The sequence below is a fragment of the Nothobranchius furzeri genome, chromosome 5, assembly GCF_043380555.1.
Source record: "Nothobranchius furzeri strain GRZ-AD chromosome 5, NfurGRZ-RIMD1, whole genome shotgun sequence".
NCBI lineage: Eukaryota > Metazoa > Chordata > Actinopteri > Cyprinodontiformes > Nothobranchiidae > Nothobranchius > Nothobranchius furzeri.
Genome location: NC_091745.1, coordinates 74,861,201 through 74,877,908, shown reverse-complemented (window position 1 = coordinate 74,877,908; position 16,708 = coordinate 74,861,201). Strand labels below are relative to the sequence as shown.

At 48.4% G+C, this 16,708-nt stretch overlaps 1 protein-coding gene across 5 annotated transcripts in view; it reads right to left on the bottom strand.

Moving 5' to 3' along the window:
• The window catches only part of pou2f2b (POU class 2 homeobox 2b), a 77,734-nt gene that overhangs the window by 22,840 nt on the left and 38,186 nt on the right, over positions 1-16,708 (bottom strand). The window lies entirely within an intron of this gene.

Genomic DNA, 16,708 nt, shown 5'->3' with positions numbered 1-16,708 from the left:
GTGAAAAGCTGCTCTGACAGTAGACTCCACCAGCCACAGGGTGGCACTCTTTCTTCTCCTAAATCAGATTCACACACACACACACTCACACACACACACACACACACACACACACACACACACACACACACACACACACACACACACACACACACACACACACACACACACACACACACACACTCATCACCCCTCCCTGTCCTTCTCCCTTGTCTGAGTTCACTAATTCAAAAGCTAACGGCAGCAGAGTTCCCAAGTTTAACCTTATAAATACTTGATGTGGTGATTTACAACAACCTGATGTGCTGCAGGACGCTGGCTGACACACACACACACATACACACACACACACACACACACACACCGCAGCCTCCTTTAAATCGGACCTCCAGTTTAAACAAAGCACTTGTGCTCCGACTTTATAAACATGCGTTAATCATGAGAAGTAGAACACCATAAAAGCGACGTGGGAAAACAGGATTTCTCTGCACAAAGCTGATGAAACAATAACTAAATAAATTGGAGCGGTCTCACACATGGACTTCTATCCGAGTGTGACGATGGCGGGATGGATTTAGGGGGGAATTCCAGCCATCTGACCCTGAAAACTGATTTAAAAAACGATCGCTTGAGTCTGAAACTCAAAGACTTTTAGGATCCGACTGACATAAAATTAGTTTTTCCATCATTGGTGATAAATCTGGGTTGGAAACCTTCGTCAGGCAGTGAGAGACTGTGTGTTGCTGAGGGGGACGGTCCCTTGGGTCAGAGGTCATTTGAGCAGCCTGGCTTTGGCCGTGACCTTTGCTCACACTCAGTCCTACCCAAGTAGGTGTGTGTGTGTGTGTGTTTTGCGTAGCCCCAAATGGTGAATCTTTGTGTGTTTTGTACAGTTTGGGGGCCCAAAGAAGATCTAAATCTGGGTTGCCATGGAGATAGTAACAATTTACACACTCTATTACAACATCAGCCATCAACTAAAGAAAATCGTATTTTTTTCTTATTAAAACAGTAAAAAGAATAAAAAATCATTTAATTTCTCACTGAAGTTCATGTTAAATGGTTTAATTCCGTAGCGTTTTGGTCACTTCTGAAACATAAAAGCACACAATCGGATAGTGGGGCTCCGGGGAGGAGGATGGGTGGAGGTTTTAAGCCTCTGGAGCCCCATCAATCACTCCAATGTCACAGAAGGAACGAGCGAGAGGCAGGGAGTGAGAGAATTACTGGGAGAGAGAGAGGAAGGGAGAAACGGTGAAGTCGAGAACGCAAAGGTGGAAGGAACGGAGGTGAGCGATAGAGAGGGCTGAATAAAACAGATTGGAGGGAAAGATGGTGGCTGGAGGGAGGAGAGTTTGTATAATGGGTCATCGAAGGGACAACTGGTGCCAGTTGGGTGTACCTTCATGGCGAGGGCCCTCTTATATGGAGCGCAGCCTGAGGCCTACGGCACACACACACACACACACACACACACACACACACACACACACACACACACACACACGCACGCACACACACACACACACACACACACACACACACACACACACACACACACACACACACACACGCACGCACGCACGCACGCACACACACACACACACACACTCTCTCTCTCTCTCTCTCTCTCTCTCTCTCTCTCTCTCTCTAATTCATATAATCCATCATATTCCTCTCTTTATGGATGGGGACCGAACACGGCTCGGTGATGGAGCCACCGAGTCACGGTCCAAACGTAGGACTCTATTATACAAGGTGAGAGATTTTAAACCAAGTGTGTGTGTGTGTGTGTGTGTGTGTGTGTGTGTGTTAAGGTGTCGCCCCATGAGGAGCTGCAGGATTATAAACAGTAGGCCTACACCAGTTGAGGTTTGTATGAGGAGCAGCGGGGACTAAAACACACTACCGCTGCTGGCTACCTTGGGACCAGAGCCATCTCAGCCACCTACACCTTTACAACACCTCCTGTCCTTACACCTCTCACTTGCTGCTCCTCCTATGGCCCCTCCATCCTTCCTTCCTCCACATCATCCCAGCAGCCCTCAGGGAGCTGGGCTAGATGCCGTCCTCTCCCACGGCACCACCGAGGTGGAAGCTCAGATCTTTGCTCCTCTTATTTTGAAGGAGTCGAGGGTCCGGCAGCTCTCACAGGAGCTCTGAGGCCACTCAGCTGTTCACTTTCACCAGACGGCTGTGAAAAAATGATCATCTTCTGATTAAACAGCACACAGGTGGAAGGAGAGCATCATCTGCATATCGCATCATCATCACCATCGCTTTCCTCGACCTTCCACCTCTCCAAACTTTCTCCTCTCCTCCTCTGTCTTCTCCTTCCCCCTCAGACCTGCTGGTCAGCAGCAGCTGTGACATCACCGGCCACTGTTCTCCGCCTGGATTGGACACTCGGCCACGTTGCCAGGCAACAGCAGCGAAAGGTCTCAGCGAGAGCGCGTGCATGCATGTGTGTGTGTGTGTGTGTGTGTGTGTGTGTGTTTATGTCTGTTTGTAGCGGCGTGAGTGAGAGGTGTGTGAGCGATTTTCCTCGCCTTGCCCTTTATCTGTGCATGAAGAATCATCAGAACGGATCTACCTCTACGCTTTATCACAGATCAAAGCATGTAGATGACCAGGCTGCCTCGCCGCCTTCCTCCACCACAGAAGAAGAAGAAGAAGAAGAAGAAGAAGAAGAAGGATATGTGTGCGTTAATAAAAAAGAAATATGGCACAGAGAGAGTGTGTGTGCATGTCAGAGTCCACTCTTGTGTTCAACTAAATAAATGTGAATGTTGGTGCTGAAAATGGGTATATGCTTGTGTGTGTGTGTGTGTGTGTGTGTGTGTGTGTGTGTGTGTGTGTGTGTGTGTAAGCCCCCGGGAGCGGGTGGTTATTGTATCTGACACAGCGGCTCTTTCTCGCGCCTCATATTTCTGGGCCGATCGATTCCTCTGACTCCCGACAAGACAATAATCGCACCTCCCTCTCTCACTCCATCACAACCATTATTACTGACCTCCCTGGGGAATGAAAAGGGTGGAGGAAGGAAGGAAGGAAGGAAGGAAGGATGGGTGGAAGGATGGAGAGAGGGACGCTGAGGAGTGATGGGGGACACAGAGTTGACAAAATGGGAGAATGATGATGAAAAAGCAATAAAAAAAAGAGAGAAATGGGGCAATGATGACAATGAGACAGCAAGAGTTGGAGGAGAGGGGACAGCCGCTGAGAGGGGGAGGAAGGGACGGAGAGAGAGAAAGTTGAGATAAGGTGATGGAGGGTGAGCTCAAAGGGGAAAATGCAAAGAAAAGTCGAACATAACTAGGAAGGATGGGAAGGCCGTGGAATATGGATCACCGTGAGAAAAGACACGAGTGAAGGAGCGCGGAGAGACGGGGGGACAATAACGGAGAGAATTAGTGGAAGACAGATGAAGGATTCACACTGTCTTCTTCTAATAAGAGAATAAGAGACGGAGAGAGAGGGAGGGAGACAGGAGTGGGAGGTGAGGAGGAGGGGAGGTTAGAATGAGAGAAATATATAAGAACACACACACACACACACACACACAGAGTGATGGCTGTAGTGCTGTGGAGGTCAGCGCTCAGAAATATTATTAAATTGACAAGAGCACAATAGTTGATTGGCAGGCTGACTCCTGCACCGCCATTCAGCTGAGAAGAATAGAGACAGGGTCGTCTCACACACACACACACACACACACACACACACACACACACACACACACACACACACACACACACACACACACACACACACACACACACACACACACACACACACACACACACACACACACACACACACACACACACACACACACACACACACACACACACAGTATTTTGTCTGTGGTGTGAGTTTGCTTTGTATCCAGATTACATTTACAGTAATTGGCTCTCAATTAAAGGGATTTACAGTGTGACCCCCCCACCCCGCACCCACCCACCCACATGTTTTATCTTTTCTTCCTCATCATCATCAATTCTTCTCTGCCTCCTCTCTACCTGTAATGCTACATCCATCTTCCTCTCCTCTATCCCCGTTTTAGCTCCTCTTCGGTTCATTTTAATCTCTCTCTCTCTCTCTCTCTCTCTCTCTCTCTCTCTCTCTCTCTCGCTAATTTATGCTGTATTTTTATTTAGGAACTTCTGAGAATATACAGGTGGGAGGAGCATAAGGTGAAAGAGGGGTGGATAATAAAAGAATAAGGAGCTAAAGAAGGGGGTGATATAGGTGTTGGTGTGTTAGGGAGCTGTTGGAGCAAACGGGAGGATGGAGGGAGGGGGGCAAGGAAATTGGTCTGGCTAGCGGAACAGCTTTTCACCTCTCTCCCTCTCTTCTTCTCTCCCTCCCTCTCCTCCCTCTATTCTGCTTTGTATTCTGCAGAGATGACAGGGGGAAAGCTTTATTGCTCCGAGTTTGTATCGATCGGGGCCCCTCTGAGGGGGGAGGCCGGGGGACGTGCTGAACAGGCCCTTTCTCAATGACCACAGCACCCCCCCCCCCCTCCTCCTCCTTCTTTCTCCTCTCCACCGACTCCCTCCTACACCCGCCCCAAACCCTCTTCTCGCTCGCTTGCTCTGAAATTCAAATTCAAGGTTCTTATTCTCAAAGGTTAGGAGAGGGAGAGAGGGAGAGCCCAGGAAAGCAGGAGAGGAGGAGAGATGGAGGCGTCTGGTTTCTCCCCCTGACTGAGGCCTTGAATGGCGCTGGGATCTGATAAGCAGAGCTCACAAATACAAACAAGGGAAAAAGTGAAGGAATAAGGAGGAGAGAAAATGGCCGGGAGGAATAAATCAGCTCCTAAACTCCCCTCCTTCCACTGCTCCATACTGTATCTCCACTTCTTTTTTTCTGAAGTGAGAAGGATTTTGTTGACAGGTGAAGAATGAACGGGGGCCAGGTATGCATAAACCTCCCTGTTTCTGTCCTCGTTAGAGGAGCAGCAGGGGAGCCGGTGTCCACCGAGAGACAGAGCGGAGCCCCCCGAGGATCATGCTCCATACCGTACGCCGCCATTTGTGCAAAAAGAGGAACAAGAGAAACAGCAAAGAAAGGAAAAATGAGAGGAACTGAATTTGAAAAATGTCCACTCCAGTTCCCCAGCAGCCGGGACGGACCCTGGATCGAGTGTGGACGTGCACTCACGTGCCACTAAAACCGTTACTAGCAGGCAGGCTGGGACGAGAACAGATTGTCCACGAGGGGGAGGGGTCACCTGGTTCAAGTCCATGATCAGAGGGGCTAGAGGGAGGTCAGGGGTCATAGGTTCAACTCCCACAGAGTAAGGAGGCTCCCTGCTGCCTTCCTCCCTATCCCCTAACCTCCTCCTGGACCGTAGCACACCCCATCCCTACCGGTCATCGAACCTGAGCGCGTCTCACGTGAACACATCCCGCTGCAGATGTTCACAAAACCCAAACCGGCTCCACTCAGGCACGGACTGCTCTCCTACCAACCGCTCGATTTTAATCTGTACAGCGATGTCGTTTTCGCCTTCTCCACCTTACCTGCCCTCCGTGTGGAAAAGACCAAACGGAGAGGTGCCGGGTCCTCGGCTGTCTGTGACATTCCCCTATAAGCGTTAGACACATACCGTAGACTATAAATACACATTGTCATTGATATTGCAGCTCAGTGATGGAGGATACATCAGAGACTTGTGCTGGATACTACAGGCTTGATTTGGAGAAAGATAGACACGTGTGTGCCGCTGCACACACACACACACACACACACACACACACACACACACACACACACTGTACAATAACCTGCAGGCCCATAACCTGCCTTGTTGGCTGGATGGGTAAATGCATTATTAAACACACAGGATTTCATATGTAGAGACAGAAAATGAATGCTGCACTGCTGTGGATACCCACTGTTCTCTCCAGGCTTTACATCCAGTCTAAACCATTTTAACCTGCTTTTATTTAATATAAATCAGCTGGTTGAACAAACAGGTATTTGTTAATTACAGCTTTTGTGATTTGTCTGTTTTTGTGCCTTTCCTGGTCAGTTACCGTGTTTTTCTCTGCCATGAATCACCTTTATCTAACAGATTAATATCACGGGGCGCTGTACGGACTGTAAAACCCACACTTGGTGTTTAGAGATGATTTTTTCCTTTGCAGAGAGAACCGCCACAATGATGTGTGGAGTGAAATGCATTGAATGTCTTGTCACAAAACAATGCTCTACAGGGAGACTTGGGGTGCTGGCGTTCATGCGCCTGCTGTTTTGACACATACCACCCACCTAAAGACAGCTGAGGGGACAAAGCCACCTCCATGGTAACGGAAGCACCAGAGGAGGGTCGAGCTGATCAGGAAGAGCAAAACAACTGGTCGACGAAGGGCCCGAGGCGCTGATGTGGCCACTCCAGAGAAGACCGAGGATCTAAAGCCAACAAAAGCGCCAACACGGCATTTTACTGATTCTCCAGCTGATCATCGAAGGTTTCATTCAGTTTTATTACTTCTAACTCTTTAATGGATGCTGCGTCCATCGACACCAGAAAATCATGACAAAAGATCCGCGGATGAGTTGGGGATGTCGTGTATCTAGAAGGTTTTGGCTGTGGCGAGAAGGCTGAAAAACGTAAATAAACTGCTACGACCAAACAAAACCAGCTGATTAACCAAAGCGCCCACACACGCCGAACAGTCGAAGGGCAGCGAAACCACAACAGGAGCGCTGTGTGTGTTTACATCTGCAGGGCGGGCAGGCCGGGCCCCGACTCTCACGGTAATCGATGAACGAGGGAGGAAAGGGAGGCAGAGAGGGTGAGGCGGGGATGTGTGTGTGTGTGTGTGTGTGTAGGGGGGGTCAGGGTGAGAGAAAATCGGTAAAGAAAGCAGGTTATCTCTCGTCATTAGAGGAGGAGGAATCCCCATCCGGAGGGGGTGAGGGCCTGGCGGGTGAGGAGGGAGTGAGGGAAGACCGGGGTTCATTGATAAAAAGGGAGAGAGGGGAGAAGGGGAGAGTATGTTTGGCATCGAGAGAGAGCAGACAATTATCTGTATTGATTAGCGCGGCCCAGTACTGTGAAGACTGAGAAAACTATGACTGGATCAATAGAGAGGGAGAGACAGAGAGGGGGAGGAAGGGGGGAGGTAGTTAGAGGACAGACAGACCAACAGAGAGAAACAAACGACGTAGATAAAAGATACATGTAGTGAGAAACTTAAAGAGATGGAAACATCGTTGATGGGGCAACGCAAAAGGCGAAGACGTAAGGTGGCGTAAAGGTTAGCGGGGGGGGGGGGGGGGTCAATGAAAACACAGGTAGACACATTACGCTGCTGATGTCATTACTCTTTATCATTGATTTGTCGGTTCAACCACAGAGTTCATTCAACAAGCCCTCCCGTCAGCACAACACGGTGCTGGAGAGGTAGGCAGGGCAAGGAGGAGGACACCACGGTGGACACGGGGGACAGACTGGGTTTAGTCTGGTAGGGACTGAGGAAGAGGACACGATGGTGGACATGGAGGACAGATTGAGTTTAATCTGATTGGCTGAGGGGGAGGACATGATGGTGGACCCGGTGCTCCAAGCTGAGGTGAGACATCTAGACAAGTGTCAACATAAAAAAATGAAAAGTCACATAATTTTATGTTGTAATCAGGAAAAGGTCCCATTTGTGTTACATTGGGGGGGCGGAGCTTAAAGCTTTAATGGTCTTAGTCTACAGGCTGGACCAGTAAAAGTAATATAATAATAATTATTCCTTAATAGCGTATAAGGGTAAATGTGGCACATTTTGTCTTGAACTTAGAGCACTTGTGTCCATGCAAGGTCGTTGTACAACCTCGCACCGCACGCTTCACAAATACCTACCGAGGTGACACCATTAAGCCTAAAAAAGGAGCAGAAGGAATGAAGAGAACAGGAGAGTGTGATGGAGGGGGAGCTTAGAAAAGTGTCTGGAGGGAAGCAGGGTTCAGGTAGGGGGCCTTTTTGTGGGGGCCGCTTTTTTGTCCTGGACAAAATTCAAAATGGGGGAGCAGGAGAGGAACAAAAGGCCGTGAGGCCAAAAAAAATCAGGAGAGTGACAACCTGTGCTGAGTTTTAAAAACCAGCATCCTGCTGACACACACCAGCCAAACAGCCTCGCTGCTGGTCCGAAAACTTTACTGGAGTTTGTAGCTGTAAAAGCAAACACACACACACACACACACACACACGCATTATGCAAACACACACACTCACACACATGCATTAATCCCCATAATCAAGCCCCGTTGAGCGTGTGTTTCCACCCACTCACTGCACTTCCCATTGGAAGTTGCATTTCTTGGAATCTGTGGCCCCATTACCCAGGCAACCCAGACCCACAACACACACGCACACACACACGCGCGCACACACACACACACATCTGTCACTTTGTAGTTTATGAAACATTACGAGACGATAGACCTCGTTCTCCTGCTCTCCTGATGCTTCCTGACACCACAGAGCGATGCGTTGTCACAACAGTTTTATCCAAACGTTCATAAATAGACGAGAGAACGTTGGCTCTGATTGAGGCGGCGCGGGGCTGGATGTGGAGGAAACCTTTGGTAAGGGCAGAAAATGTCAGGTTAGACAAATGACCTTTTAAACATGGAGCAGATGTAGAGACGTACGCACACGATGGACAGAGGGCAGCTCCACTGCCTGTCCTGCGATGGCTAGTGTCACTGCTCCATAAGGCCCCCGCCTCCTCGCAACTTTAAATTAACACCCGGAACAAAACGAGAGATTTCCTGAATCAGGAGTGGAATATCAGTTGGGATGGTCGGGATTGGGAAGTGGACATTCAAATTTAGGAGGGAAATAAATAAGAAAGAAATACGTGATTAAGAGGAAGGGAGAGGCGGCCATGAATTACAGGTGTGGAGTTATGCATGCATGACATCACTGGTCCCCTCCTCCAGCCCTTGGGACTGGGCACCTTGGAAACAGTCGCTAAGGGAACGGAGTACTGAGAGAGGGGGGAGAAGGTGTGGCGGGTAGGTGGACAGAAATCTAAAACGGGGGTAGACGATCAGTTTTTAGGGACAAAAGCAATACTCCAGGAAATAAAACAAAAGGCTAACTTAGCGACCAACGATCGAGCATCCTTGTCCCGAACCGGACAGCGTCCGCCCACGACAGGGGGACTCCATCACAGCCACAGCCTGCATTGTCCTCCTCCTCCTCCCCCAACGTACGGTGACCCCTCATCCACTCCAGTCATTTAGAGCAGCATGGATAGATGTAAAATAAATAAATAAATAAATAAATAAGAGTGGCACATGACAGAGGCAGAGGCGGCCTCTGGTCTGTGTTTTAACACATGGAGAAATATTGATGGGAAAACACGTGGACACACAAAGAAGGAGCTGCTATAGTGAAATGCTGGCTGTTAATGTACATGGGTGCTTGGAGGTCATTTTAGACCAAGAAGCAGAAAGCCGGGAGAGTGCACTTAGAAACCGAAGTTACCACACAACGCTTTCTTTGGCGGAGGCGCATTAACACATGAGCATGCCCACACCGCTCCATTCTGACCTCGGAAAACTCCTGTCAACACGGCTGAAACGGTCGACTCGGGTTTGCTTTTATAACAAGTAAACAAATCACTCTGGTGCGAAACCGAAAGAAATAAACAATCAGAATGCACAGCCTTCCTTTTCACACGCACCGTGCCACGTGACTCTGATGCGTGCATAATACGTTATCAACATCTGTTACTGAATAAAACATCCGGCTGCTTCATGACGGGCCGGGCCACATAGCAGCAGTTCACATTTAGACCATCTCACCTGCAACTCTCCACAATGCATGAGCCGAATATCACCCTCACTCACAACCACACGTGCACAACAAACACAACATCTGGAGCGTGCACGATGACGAGGGGGCAGATGTGGACAAGATGGCCGCCGCGGCACCTTTGCTCACACTCAGGACCACCAGTCCAGTTTAAAACCAGATTGTGGTGCAGAAAACGTCTAATTCTGACTCGGAGAGGGATCAAAACGCTGTTTATTTTTCATATACAGACAGAACTTTGCCAGCAGTAAAACGGCACGACCGCTCCTAAAGCTTCGACTGCTATGAAACATCTCAGAGATACAGCTAGTTAAAGAAAAGAGATAAAACGCACTGTTCTGCTTTGATCAAGCGGTGTGAAACACACAGGCAGCGCTTAATCAAAACACTGGTAAGCCGTCCTGAACTTCCAGGCTTTCAGCTGCATGAAACAGGGTCAAGGCTGCTGAACAACTCAGTGTGAGCTGTGTGTGTGTGTGTGTGTGTGTGTGTGTGTGTGTGTGTGTGTGTGTGTGTGTGTGTGTGTGTGTGTGTGTGTGTGTGTGTGTGTGTGTGCGTGTGTGTTTGCAGTTTATTTGTGAGGAATCAGTGGTCAGTGGCGTTTGTTGGCTGCCAATTAACACACACACGCTCGCACGCTCGCACGCACACACACACACACACACACACACACACACACACACACACACACACACACACACACACACACACACACACACACACACACACACACACACACACACACACAGATTGTCAGCTGGAGCGGGAAACGAGGAAAGGAAAGCTTAAAAAAACAACAAAAGGCAGCAGATCAGGTGGTGCGGACAACGTCCCAGCATCAACGGGTTGGGTTTGCATCTTCATGCTGGTGAAGCATAAACATGCATCTGCAGCACAGCGTGTCTGATTCAGAAGACAACTGGATTTACTTTGCGCTACTATCTCTTCCGTCTCCCTGGCCCTGCTCGTCTTTAACCTTGGCCTCCGGTGCTTCTGCCTATCGTAATAAACCCCCCTCCCCACACCTCTTCCTCCCTCCTTCCGTCTCTCTCCTCTGTCTCTCTGTCCCCCCGGCACCGCTGTTGTCCACTGTTCCACTCATTCATAGTAAACACTATTGATTTTCAGCAAGGAAAATAAAAAAAAGGAGCCATGAATTTTAATGCCCCTATCTGTCCCCTTCTCCATCCTCCACCCCCCACCCCCCACCCCCCCTTCTCTTCTACACCACCACCTCCAAACCATCTTTCCTGAGGGGAGGATAAAGAGACGGGGATGTGTCCATGTATGTGTGTGACTGGAAGGTAGTGGCATGAAGGGGGGGGGGGGGGGGGTGCATTTCTCATTTCCCAGCTGTGCGTCTCTCACACAACTGCCCCTGAACCTCTCCGTCTCCTCGTCCCATCCCCTTCTCCTCTTCACACTGGTTTTAACTCTGGGGAGTGGGAGCTGATGGAGCTCACTCACACAGAGCTGATGGTCCTACACAGATAGGGGCTGTCGCACTCCAACAATCACATGCACACACCACAAGGGACACCAACACCCCCCAGGTCAAGGCTGGAGACAGCTAAGACAAACATATACATTTAAATGTCCTGTTTTACTCACAGCATCAGCACCATCGCTCAAACGCCACTAAAACCAACCAACTTGTTTCCTTTCACCCCCCCTTTTTTTTGTTAACTTCCTCCCGGTCTCTTTGCTGCCCGCATCCATCCCTCCTCCACATCTCCATCCTTTCTTTTCTCCACCTCCCCTCGAATGGCCTGGCCTCCCCTCTTCTCTTGTGTATTGATTTTGCTATAAGCAGCGTCCCGGTTGCGACAGGTTAGCGCAGACAGACAAAGGCAGACTTCATCAACCGGTGTTAAAGACAGGAGCCACGTCCTCAATAATCACTCCATCACACAAAAGACGACAAGACACCGAGTGGGAAGAGGAGAGGAAAGCATGCGGAGAGTATTGATGAATGAAGAGTTTTCATGGTCGTCTCTTTGTTTTCTTTTAATTTGTTGGAAACAACACTTGGATTTGTGCGCACAAACACAAAAAAATGGCTTAAATGTTCAAATCTGTGATTTTTTTGTGAGTGTGCATGGTCTCTAGGGAAAAGAAACTTCATTTAACTCATTAGAACCGTGTGTTTGTGTACTCTGCTTTTTAAAAAGGCTCTGACTCAGTGTGTGTGTGTGTGTGTGTGTGTGTGTGTGTGTGTATCTGTGAGGGTATACGCAGACAGTTTTCATCTCCTCTTAATCTCCTGATCCTAATTCAGAGTGTACATTGAGCCGCCTAATAGGATGTGACTGGAGCGCCTGCTGCAGCGCTAACCAGCTAGCCGCTAATGAGAGGGCCGCCACAGCCGGGGAATCAAAGCGCTTCATCAGCACTCCTAATTACTCCAAACCTCGTTAGCTGGCTGGAAAGCCAACATCTGCTCTCGGTAACGAAGTACGCGCAAGCATAACGCGGCCTGACGTCTTTGCGAGTCAGAAACAAAGACTGAACCTGCGTGAGTTGCTTTTATTCTCTCCGACGAACCACGCAGGACTGAATTTTACCCTATTTGCATTATTTGAACCCCCCATCTGCAGCCGAGGAGCCTTTTTGTGGAGTTTAACGTTACAGTGGGGTCCGGAGCGTCGGCGAAGCAGCAGCAGGTGTGTGGACAGCAGGTTTCCGTGTTTGCCCGCTCACCCCCCTCTCCATCTCTGATCAAAGTGCATCCTTTCAAGCCTCTGCCCCCACCACCTTCTGCTGTCCACCTCCACCTTCTCCACCCCCTCCCATCATAATTTGACTGATGATTACACTTGTCACTCATGGCAGCATGTGGCCAATTAGGGCGAGGGGCGATGGGGAGGGGCGGAACAAGCAGGTTGTGATGTGGAAGCGGGGGTTTGGAGCTCCAAGTTGCCATCGGTTGTTCCACTCAGATAAACCTTTTAGCTCTTAGTTGTGAGACAAACTAATATTATTTAGCTTTAGATTTCCTCATGAAGAGCCAGAGAGATGCACTTTCCCCTCCCTTCTACACGACGCTCTGGCCTTGTCTCCCTCTCTTGGCCACTTCAGCATCTGCCCATGCTCCGAGGTAATCACAGACTCATTTAAAGTCGCTTTTGCACACTACCTCTGACTGGTGGTTAAGAGTGCGACGGCAGACTGGGCTTTTATGGGTCTTAATGTGTCCTACGGACACTTTGGCAACCGGGCTGCTGTTCCCGAAGACGTGAGAGCGCCGAGAGGAGGGAGAGGGCAGGACATGCGAGGCCAACAGCCATGGCGACTTAACCAGGCTGAAAAAAGGGGGAACAAAATGGGATGAAAGGGTAGGGAGGGAGAGGGACGTGCACGACAGAATGGACGGAACATGGCCGCGTCAAAAGAAGGGGAGCGAGGGGTCACTTAGTCACTCCTTTCGACACCCCCCCGCTCTGCGCCTCCTTCCTCGTCCCTTTTAGACGCAGACAAAGGGACGGAGTGGTGCAGCCCTTGTACAGAGGAGGGGGGGATTTCAGCCTCCCCTCTGGCATCCCCCCTTTTTACGCTGCTCCCTAATATTTTAGGACAACCAGTTAAGATTGCTGATGTGGATGGACACGAGCAGAAAGGCAGCCCAGATGGTCCGATTAGCAACACACGGGAGATTTGTCCAAATCTAATATTTACATTCAGACGGTGAGATTCGCGCAGAAACACAAAGCAGCGACTAAATCATCTGGATCGGCGCAAGTTCAAATTCTTTTTTACTCTGACGAACGTCGTATTGTAGCGGCAAAGAGAGACTGTGCCGCTTCGCACTTCCAAGAGAGAGGTCATGAGAGATTGCACAAGTAGAAAATGAGGCGGTGGAGTACAACAGATTAATTTCAGAACAGAACGCTCCCGCTGAGAGCGGGACGGATAGACGGGATCAAGAAGAAGGGAAACGCTGAGAAGAAAAAGGGAGAAGGGAGATTAAACGTGCATTCGGCTCTCTGAAAGGGCTGAGCTGCTTTTGGGGAGTCTCTGACTACTTTCTATCTGTGTGTGTGTGTGTTTGTGTGTGTGTGTGGATGCATTTGCAATTATGTGACATTGCTTCATGAAGACACGTTCCCTTAAACCTGATCGCTGAGCACTGTCATCTGAAGGACACGCAGCAGAACCCCAAAGGTTAATAGGACCCCTTCATTACCATAAATCTTATCAGCTAAATGAAATGGAGAGAGGGATCTCTGATTTAGACGTCCGCTCTGAGCTGCTGGGCTAAAAGGGAGACACCCAATTAAACCTCTGGTTTTTATTGGCCTTTTTTATTATCTAAATGTACCGGCACATGAGCCAGGTGGCAGAGGTGATAGCCTGCAGCAGTCAACAACAAAAGGGACGGCGGCTGGTGAAAACCCAATTGATAGTCTATAAATAAGACCGCTGTCATCTCAGCAAATAGACTCCTCAGACGATGCATACTTCACCAAAAGGCTACGATGAAAGCTTCGTCTCTCTTGACCAGAGGAATCCAACGCGAATAGTTAAAAGCGTTCCACGCAAACAGCAGGAGGCTAAGGTTTGTTTTCAGAGACCAGCAGCCTCGTGAACCCGATCGCAGCCTCGCTGCATCTGACTAAGCATCTCTCGGAGTCATGGACGTAATTTTCACTTTAGAAGTGGGGGGGACACGGGGGGGGGGTATCTTTACAGTATGTTCTCATGGGAAACAGGCTTCGACACAAATGGTTGTTTTCTGCTTGGTCCTAGAGCTCAACCAGTGTCAATTTAATATAGCGTAATATTGATTTTGGATGGTAAAAAGTGCAGGGGTCAAAACTTGACTTTGGAAAAAGTGTGTGTGTGTGTGGGGGGGGGGGGGGGGGGGGGGACATGTCCCCCCTGTCCCCCCCCAAAATTACGTCCATGCTCGGAGTAAAAGACGAGAGAGGTCAAGTATTCCTGAGCGCTTGGTTTGCACATCGTCTGTTTGCTACGGACAGACAGATAAGGAGAGGGAACCAGAACCGCAGAAGGAAGTACAAATCAATATCTGGAACGAGTCAGGTGGTTTGTATGTGTTTGGTCCTGCTGACGTGTTGATTAACTGCACACATGCCTCATACACTTCACCCACCCCTCTGTGTGTGTGTGTGTGTGTGTGTGTGTGTGTGCTCTCCAGCTGATTAAGTGGTCTGGTTAGAACTGATGCTAGGTTGTATTTCACCAGACACACTGACTCACAGCTCAAGACAAATTTAAACCATCAAACGGCCTCGCGAAGTCGTTGAAACATTATTTTCGCCTCATCCTGCTCGGTTTACTTCCAAGTGTTTTTATTGGAGTATGCGAGTTTAAAAGGCGCGCCAGTAAAGGTCACGTTCCCTGTGAAAAGCTGGCGTGTGTACGCGTGCGCGCGCTAATGGTCGCTAACGCTCGATGGCTGATGAAGACGCGTTAGATATAAGTGTCTTCCTGCGGCTCATCGAGGAAATTCAATCCCACTTGATGCTCCTAATGAGCTGTGGGACCTCATCAGCATTAATGCTACATCAGTCCGAACCAAAACACGTATAAATCCCCAAACTCCTGCAGCATTAGCACACCTGTGCTAATCCAATAAAAACAGGTAAACAGTTAACAGGATTAAAGGGCTCGAACACCCCTGTGCCGCATAAACATCACACATCTGTTTAAATGCACTCTTACAGACTGACCATGGTCGTAATGGTCCACCTAACCCTGACGCTAACCCCAACCAGAAGGATTCGTTCTTATCTGCACTGAAAGCTGGAGTTTGCGCTATAATGTTTTTGCCTGCTTCCTGCATAAACAACTGGACGGACTGGAATGAAATTCTGAGGAAGTCTTCACTCCACACAACTGATTTGCTTTTGGAGACAACTTGGTTCATGTCCTCCACAGCTCACTGACTGACACACTCACTGTCAGTTTTACAAATACTGAGCTGGTATTTGTGGACGTAGCTGAGAATCAGTACTAATAAATATTTGATCGCTACCTGTTCATGCTGAGATCTTAGCCAAAAACCTTTGGAGCCAATAAAGTATCTCAGCACCTTCTGGATGGGTTTTATTAACATTTTAGGAAAGCAATCCTTACAAATACACATATGATTTACTTTGGGAGTAAACCAAACTCAGCCAAAACTAATGGTACTAGCAAAGATTATTCTCTAAACGTTCTCCAAGCACCCACACATAGCTTCAGACTGTTGTTTAAAGCTTTCTTCAAAGCCCAAGTTCACTGAAAATCCTTTTTACTTATTTTTGAAACATTTTCATCACCACTCTGAGTTTAACGGGCCGTCTAAACGTGAAAATTGTCTCCTGCTCCCATTTCCTGCGGGAAAAATGCTGGGATCAGAAAACGGCACACAGAGCTACGTCACATAGGGGGAAGCTTGCACGGGGCATTGCTATATTGCGGAAAGCTAAGTATATTTTTAATCCGAAAGCACTTTATATATTATACAATACGATGCTACTGCCATATTTGAGCTATTGTGTAGAGGTCTGGGGAAACACGTACAAAAGTAATTTACAAACAATAATGACAATGCAGAAAAGGGCTATCAGATTAATAACAAATGCAGGATATTTGGATCACACAAATGAACTTTTTATTAAAACACGGACAATGAAGTTCCAGGACTTGGTTAAATATAAAACAGCACAAATAATGTATAAAGTAAGAAATAAATTAATGCCTAATAAAATACAGAAACTGTTCACAGAGAGAGAAGGAGGATATAACCTGAGAGGGACACTAAACTTAAAGATACATAAGTTTAGAACAACATTAAAACAGATGTGTATCACAAAGGGGTTAAATTATGGAACAATTTAGAAGAAGAAATCAAAGTAAGTACAAATATAAATGTGT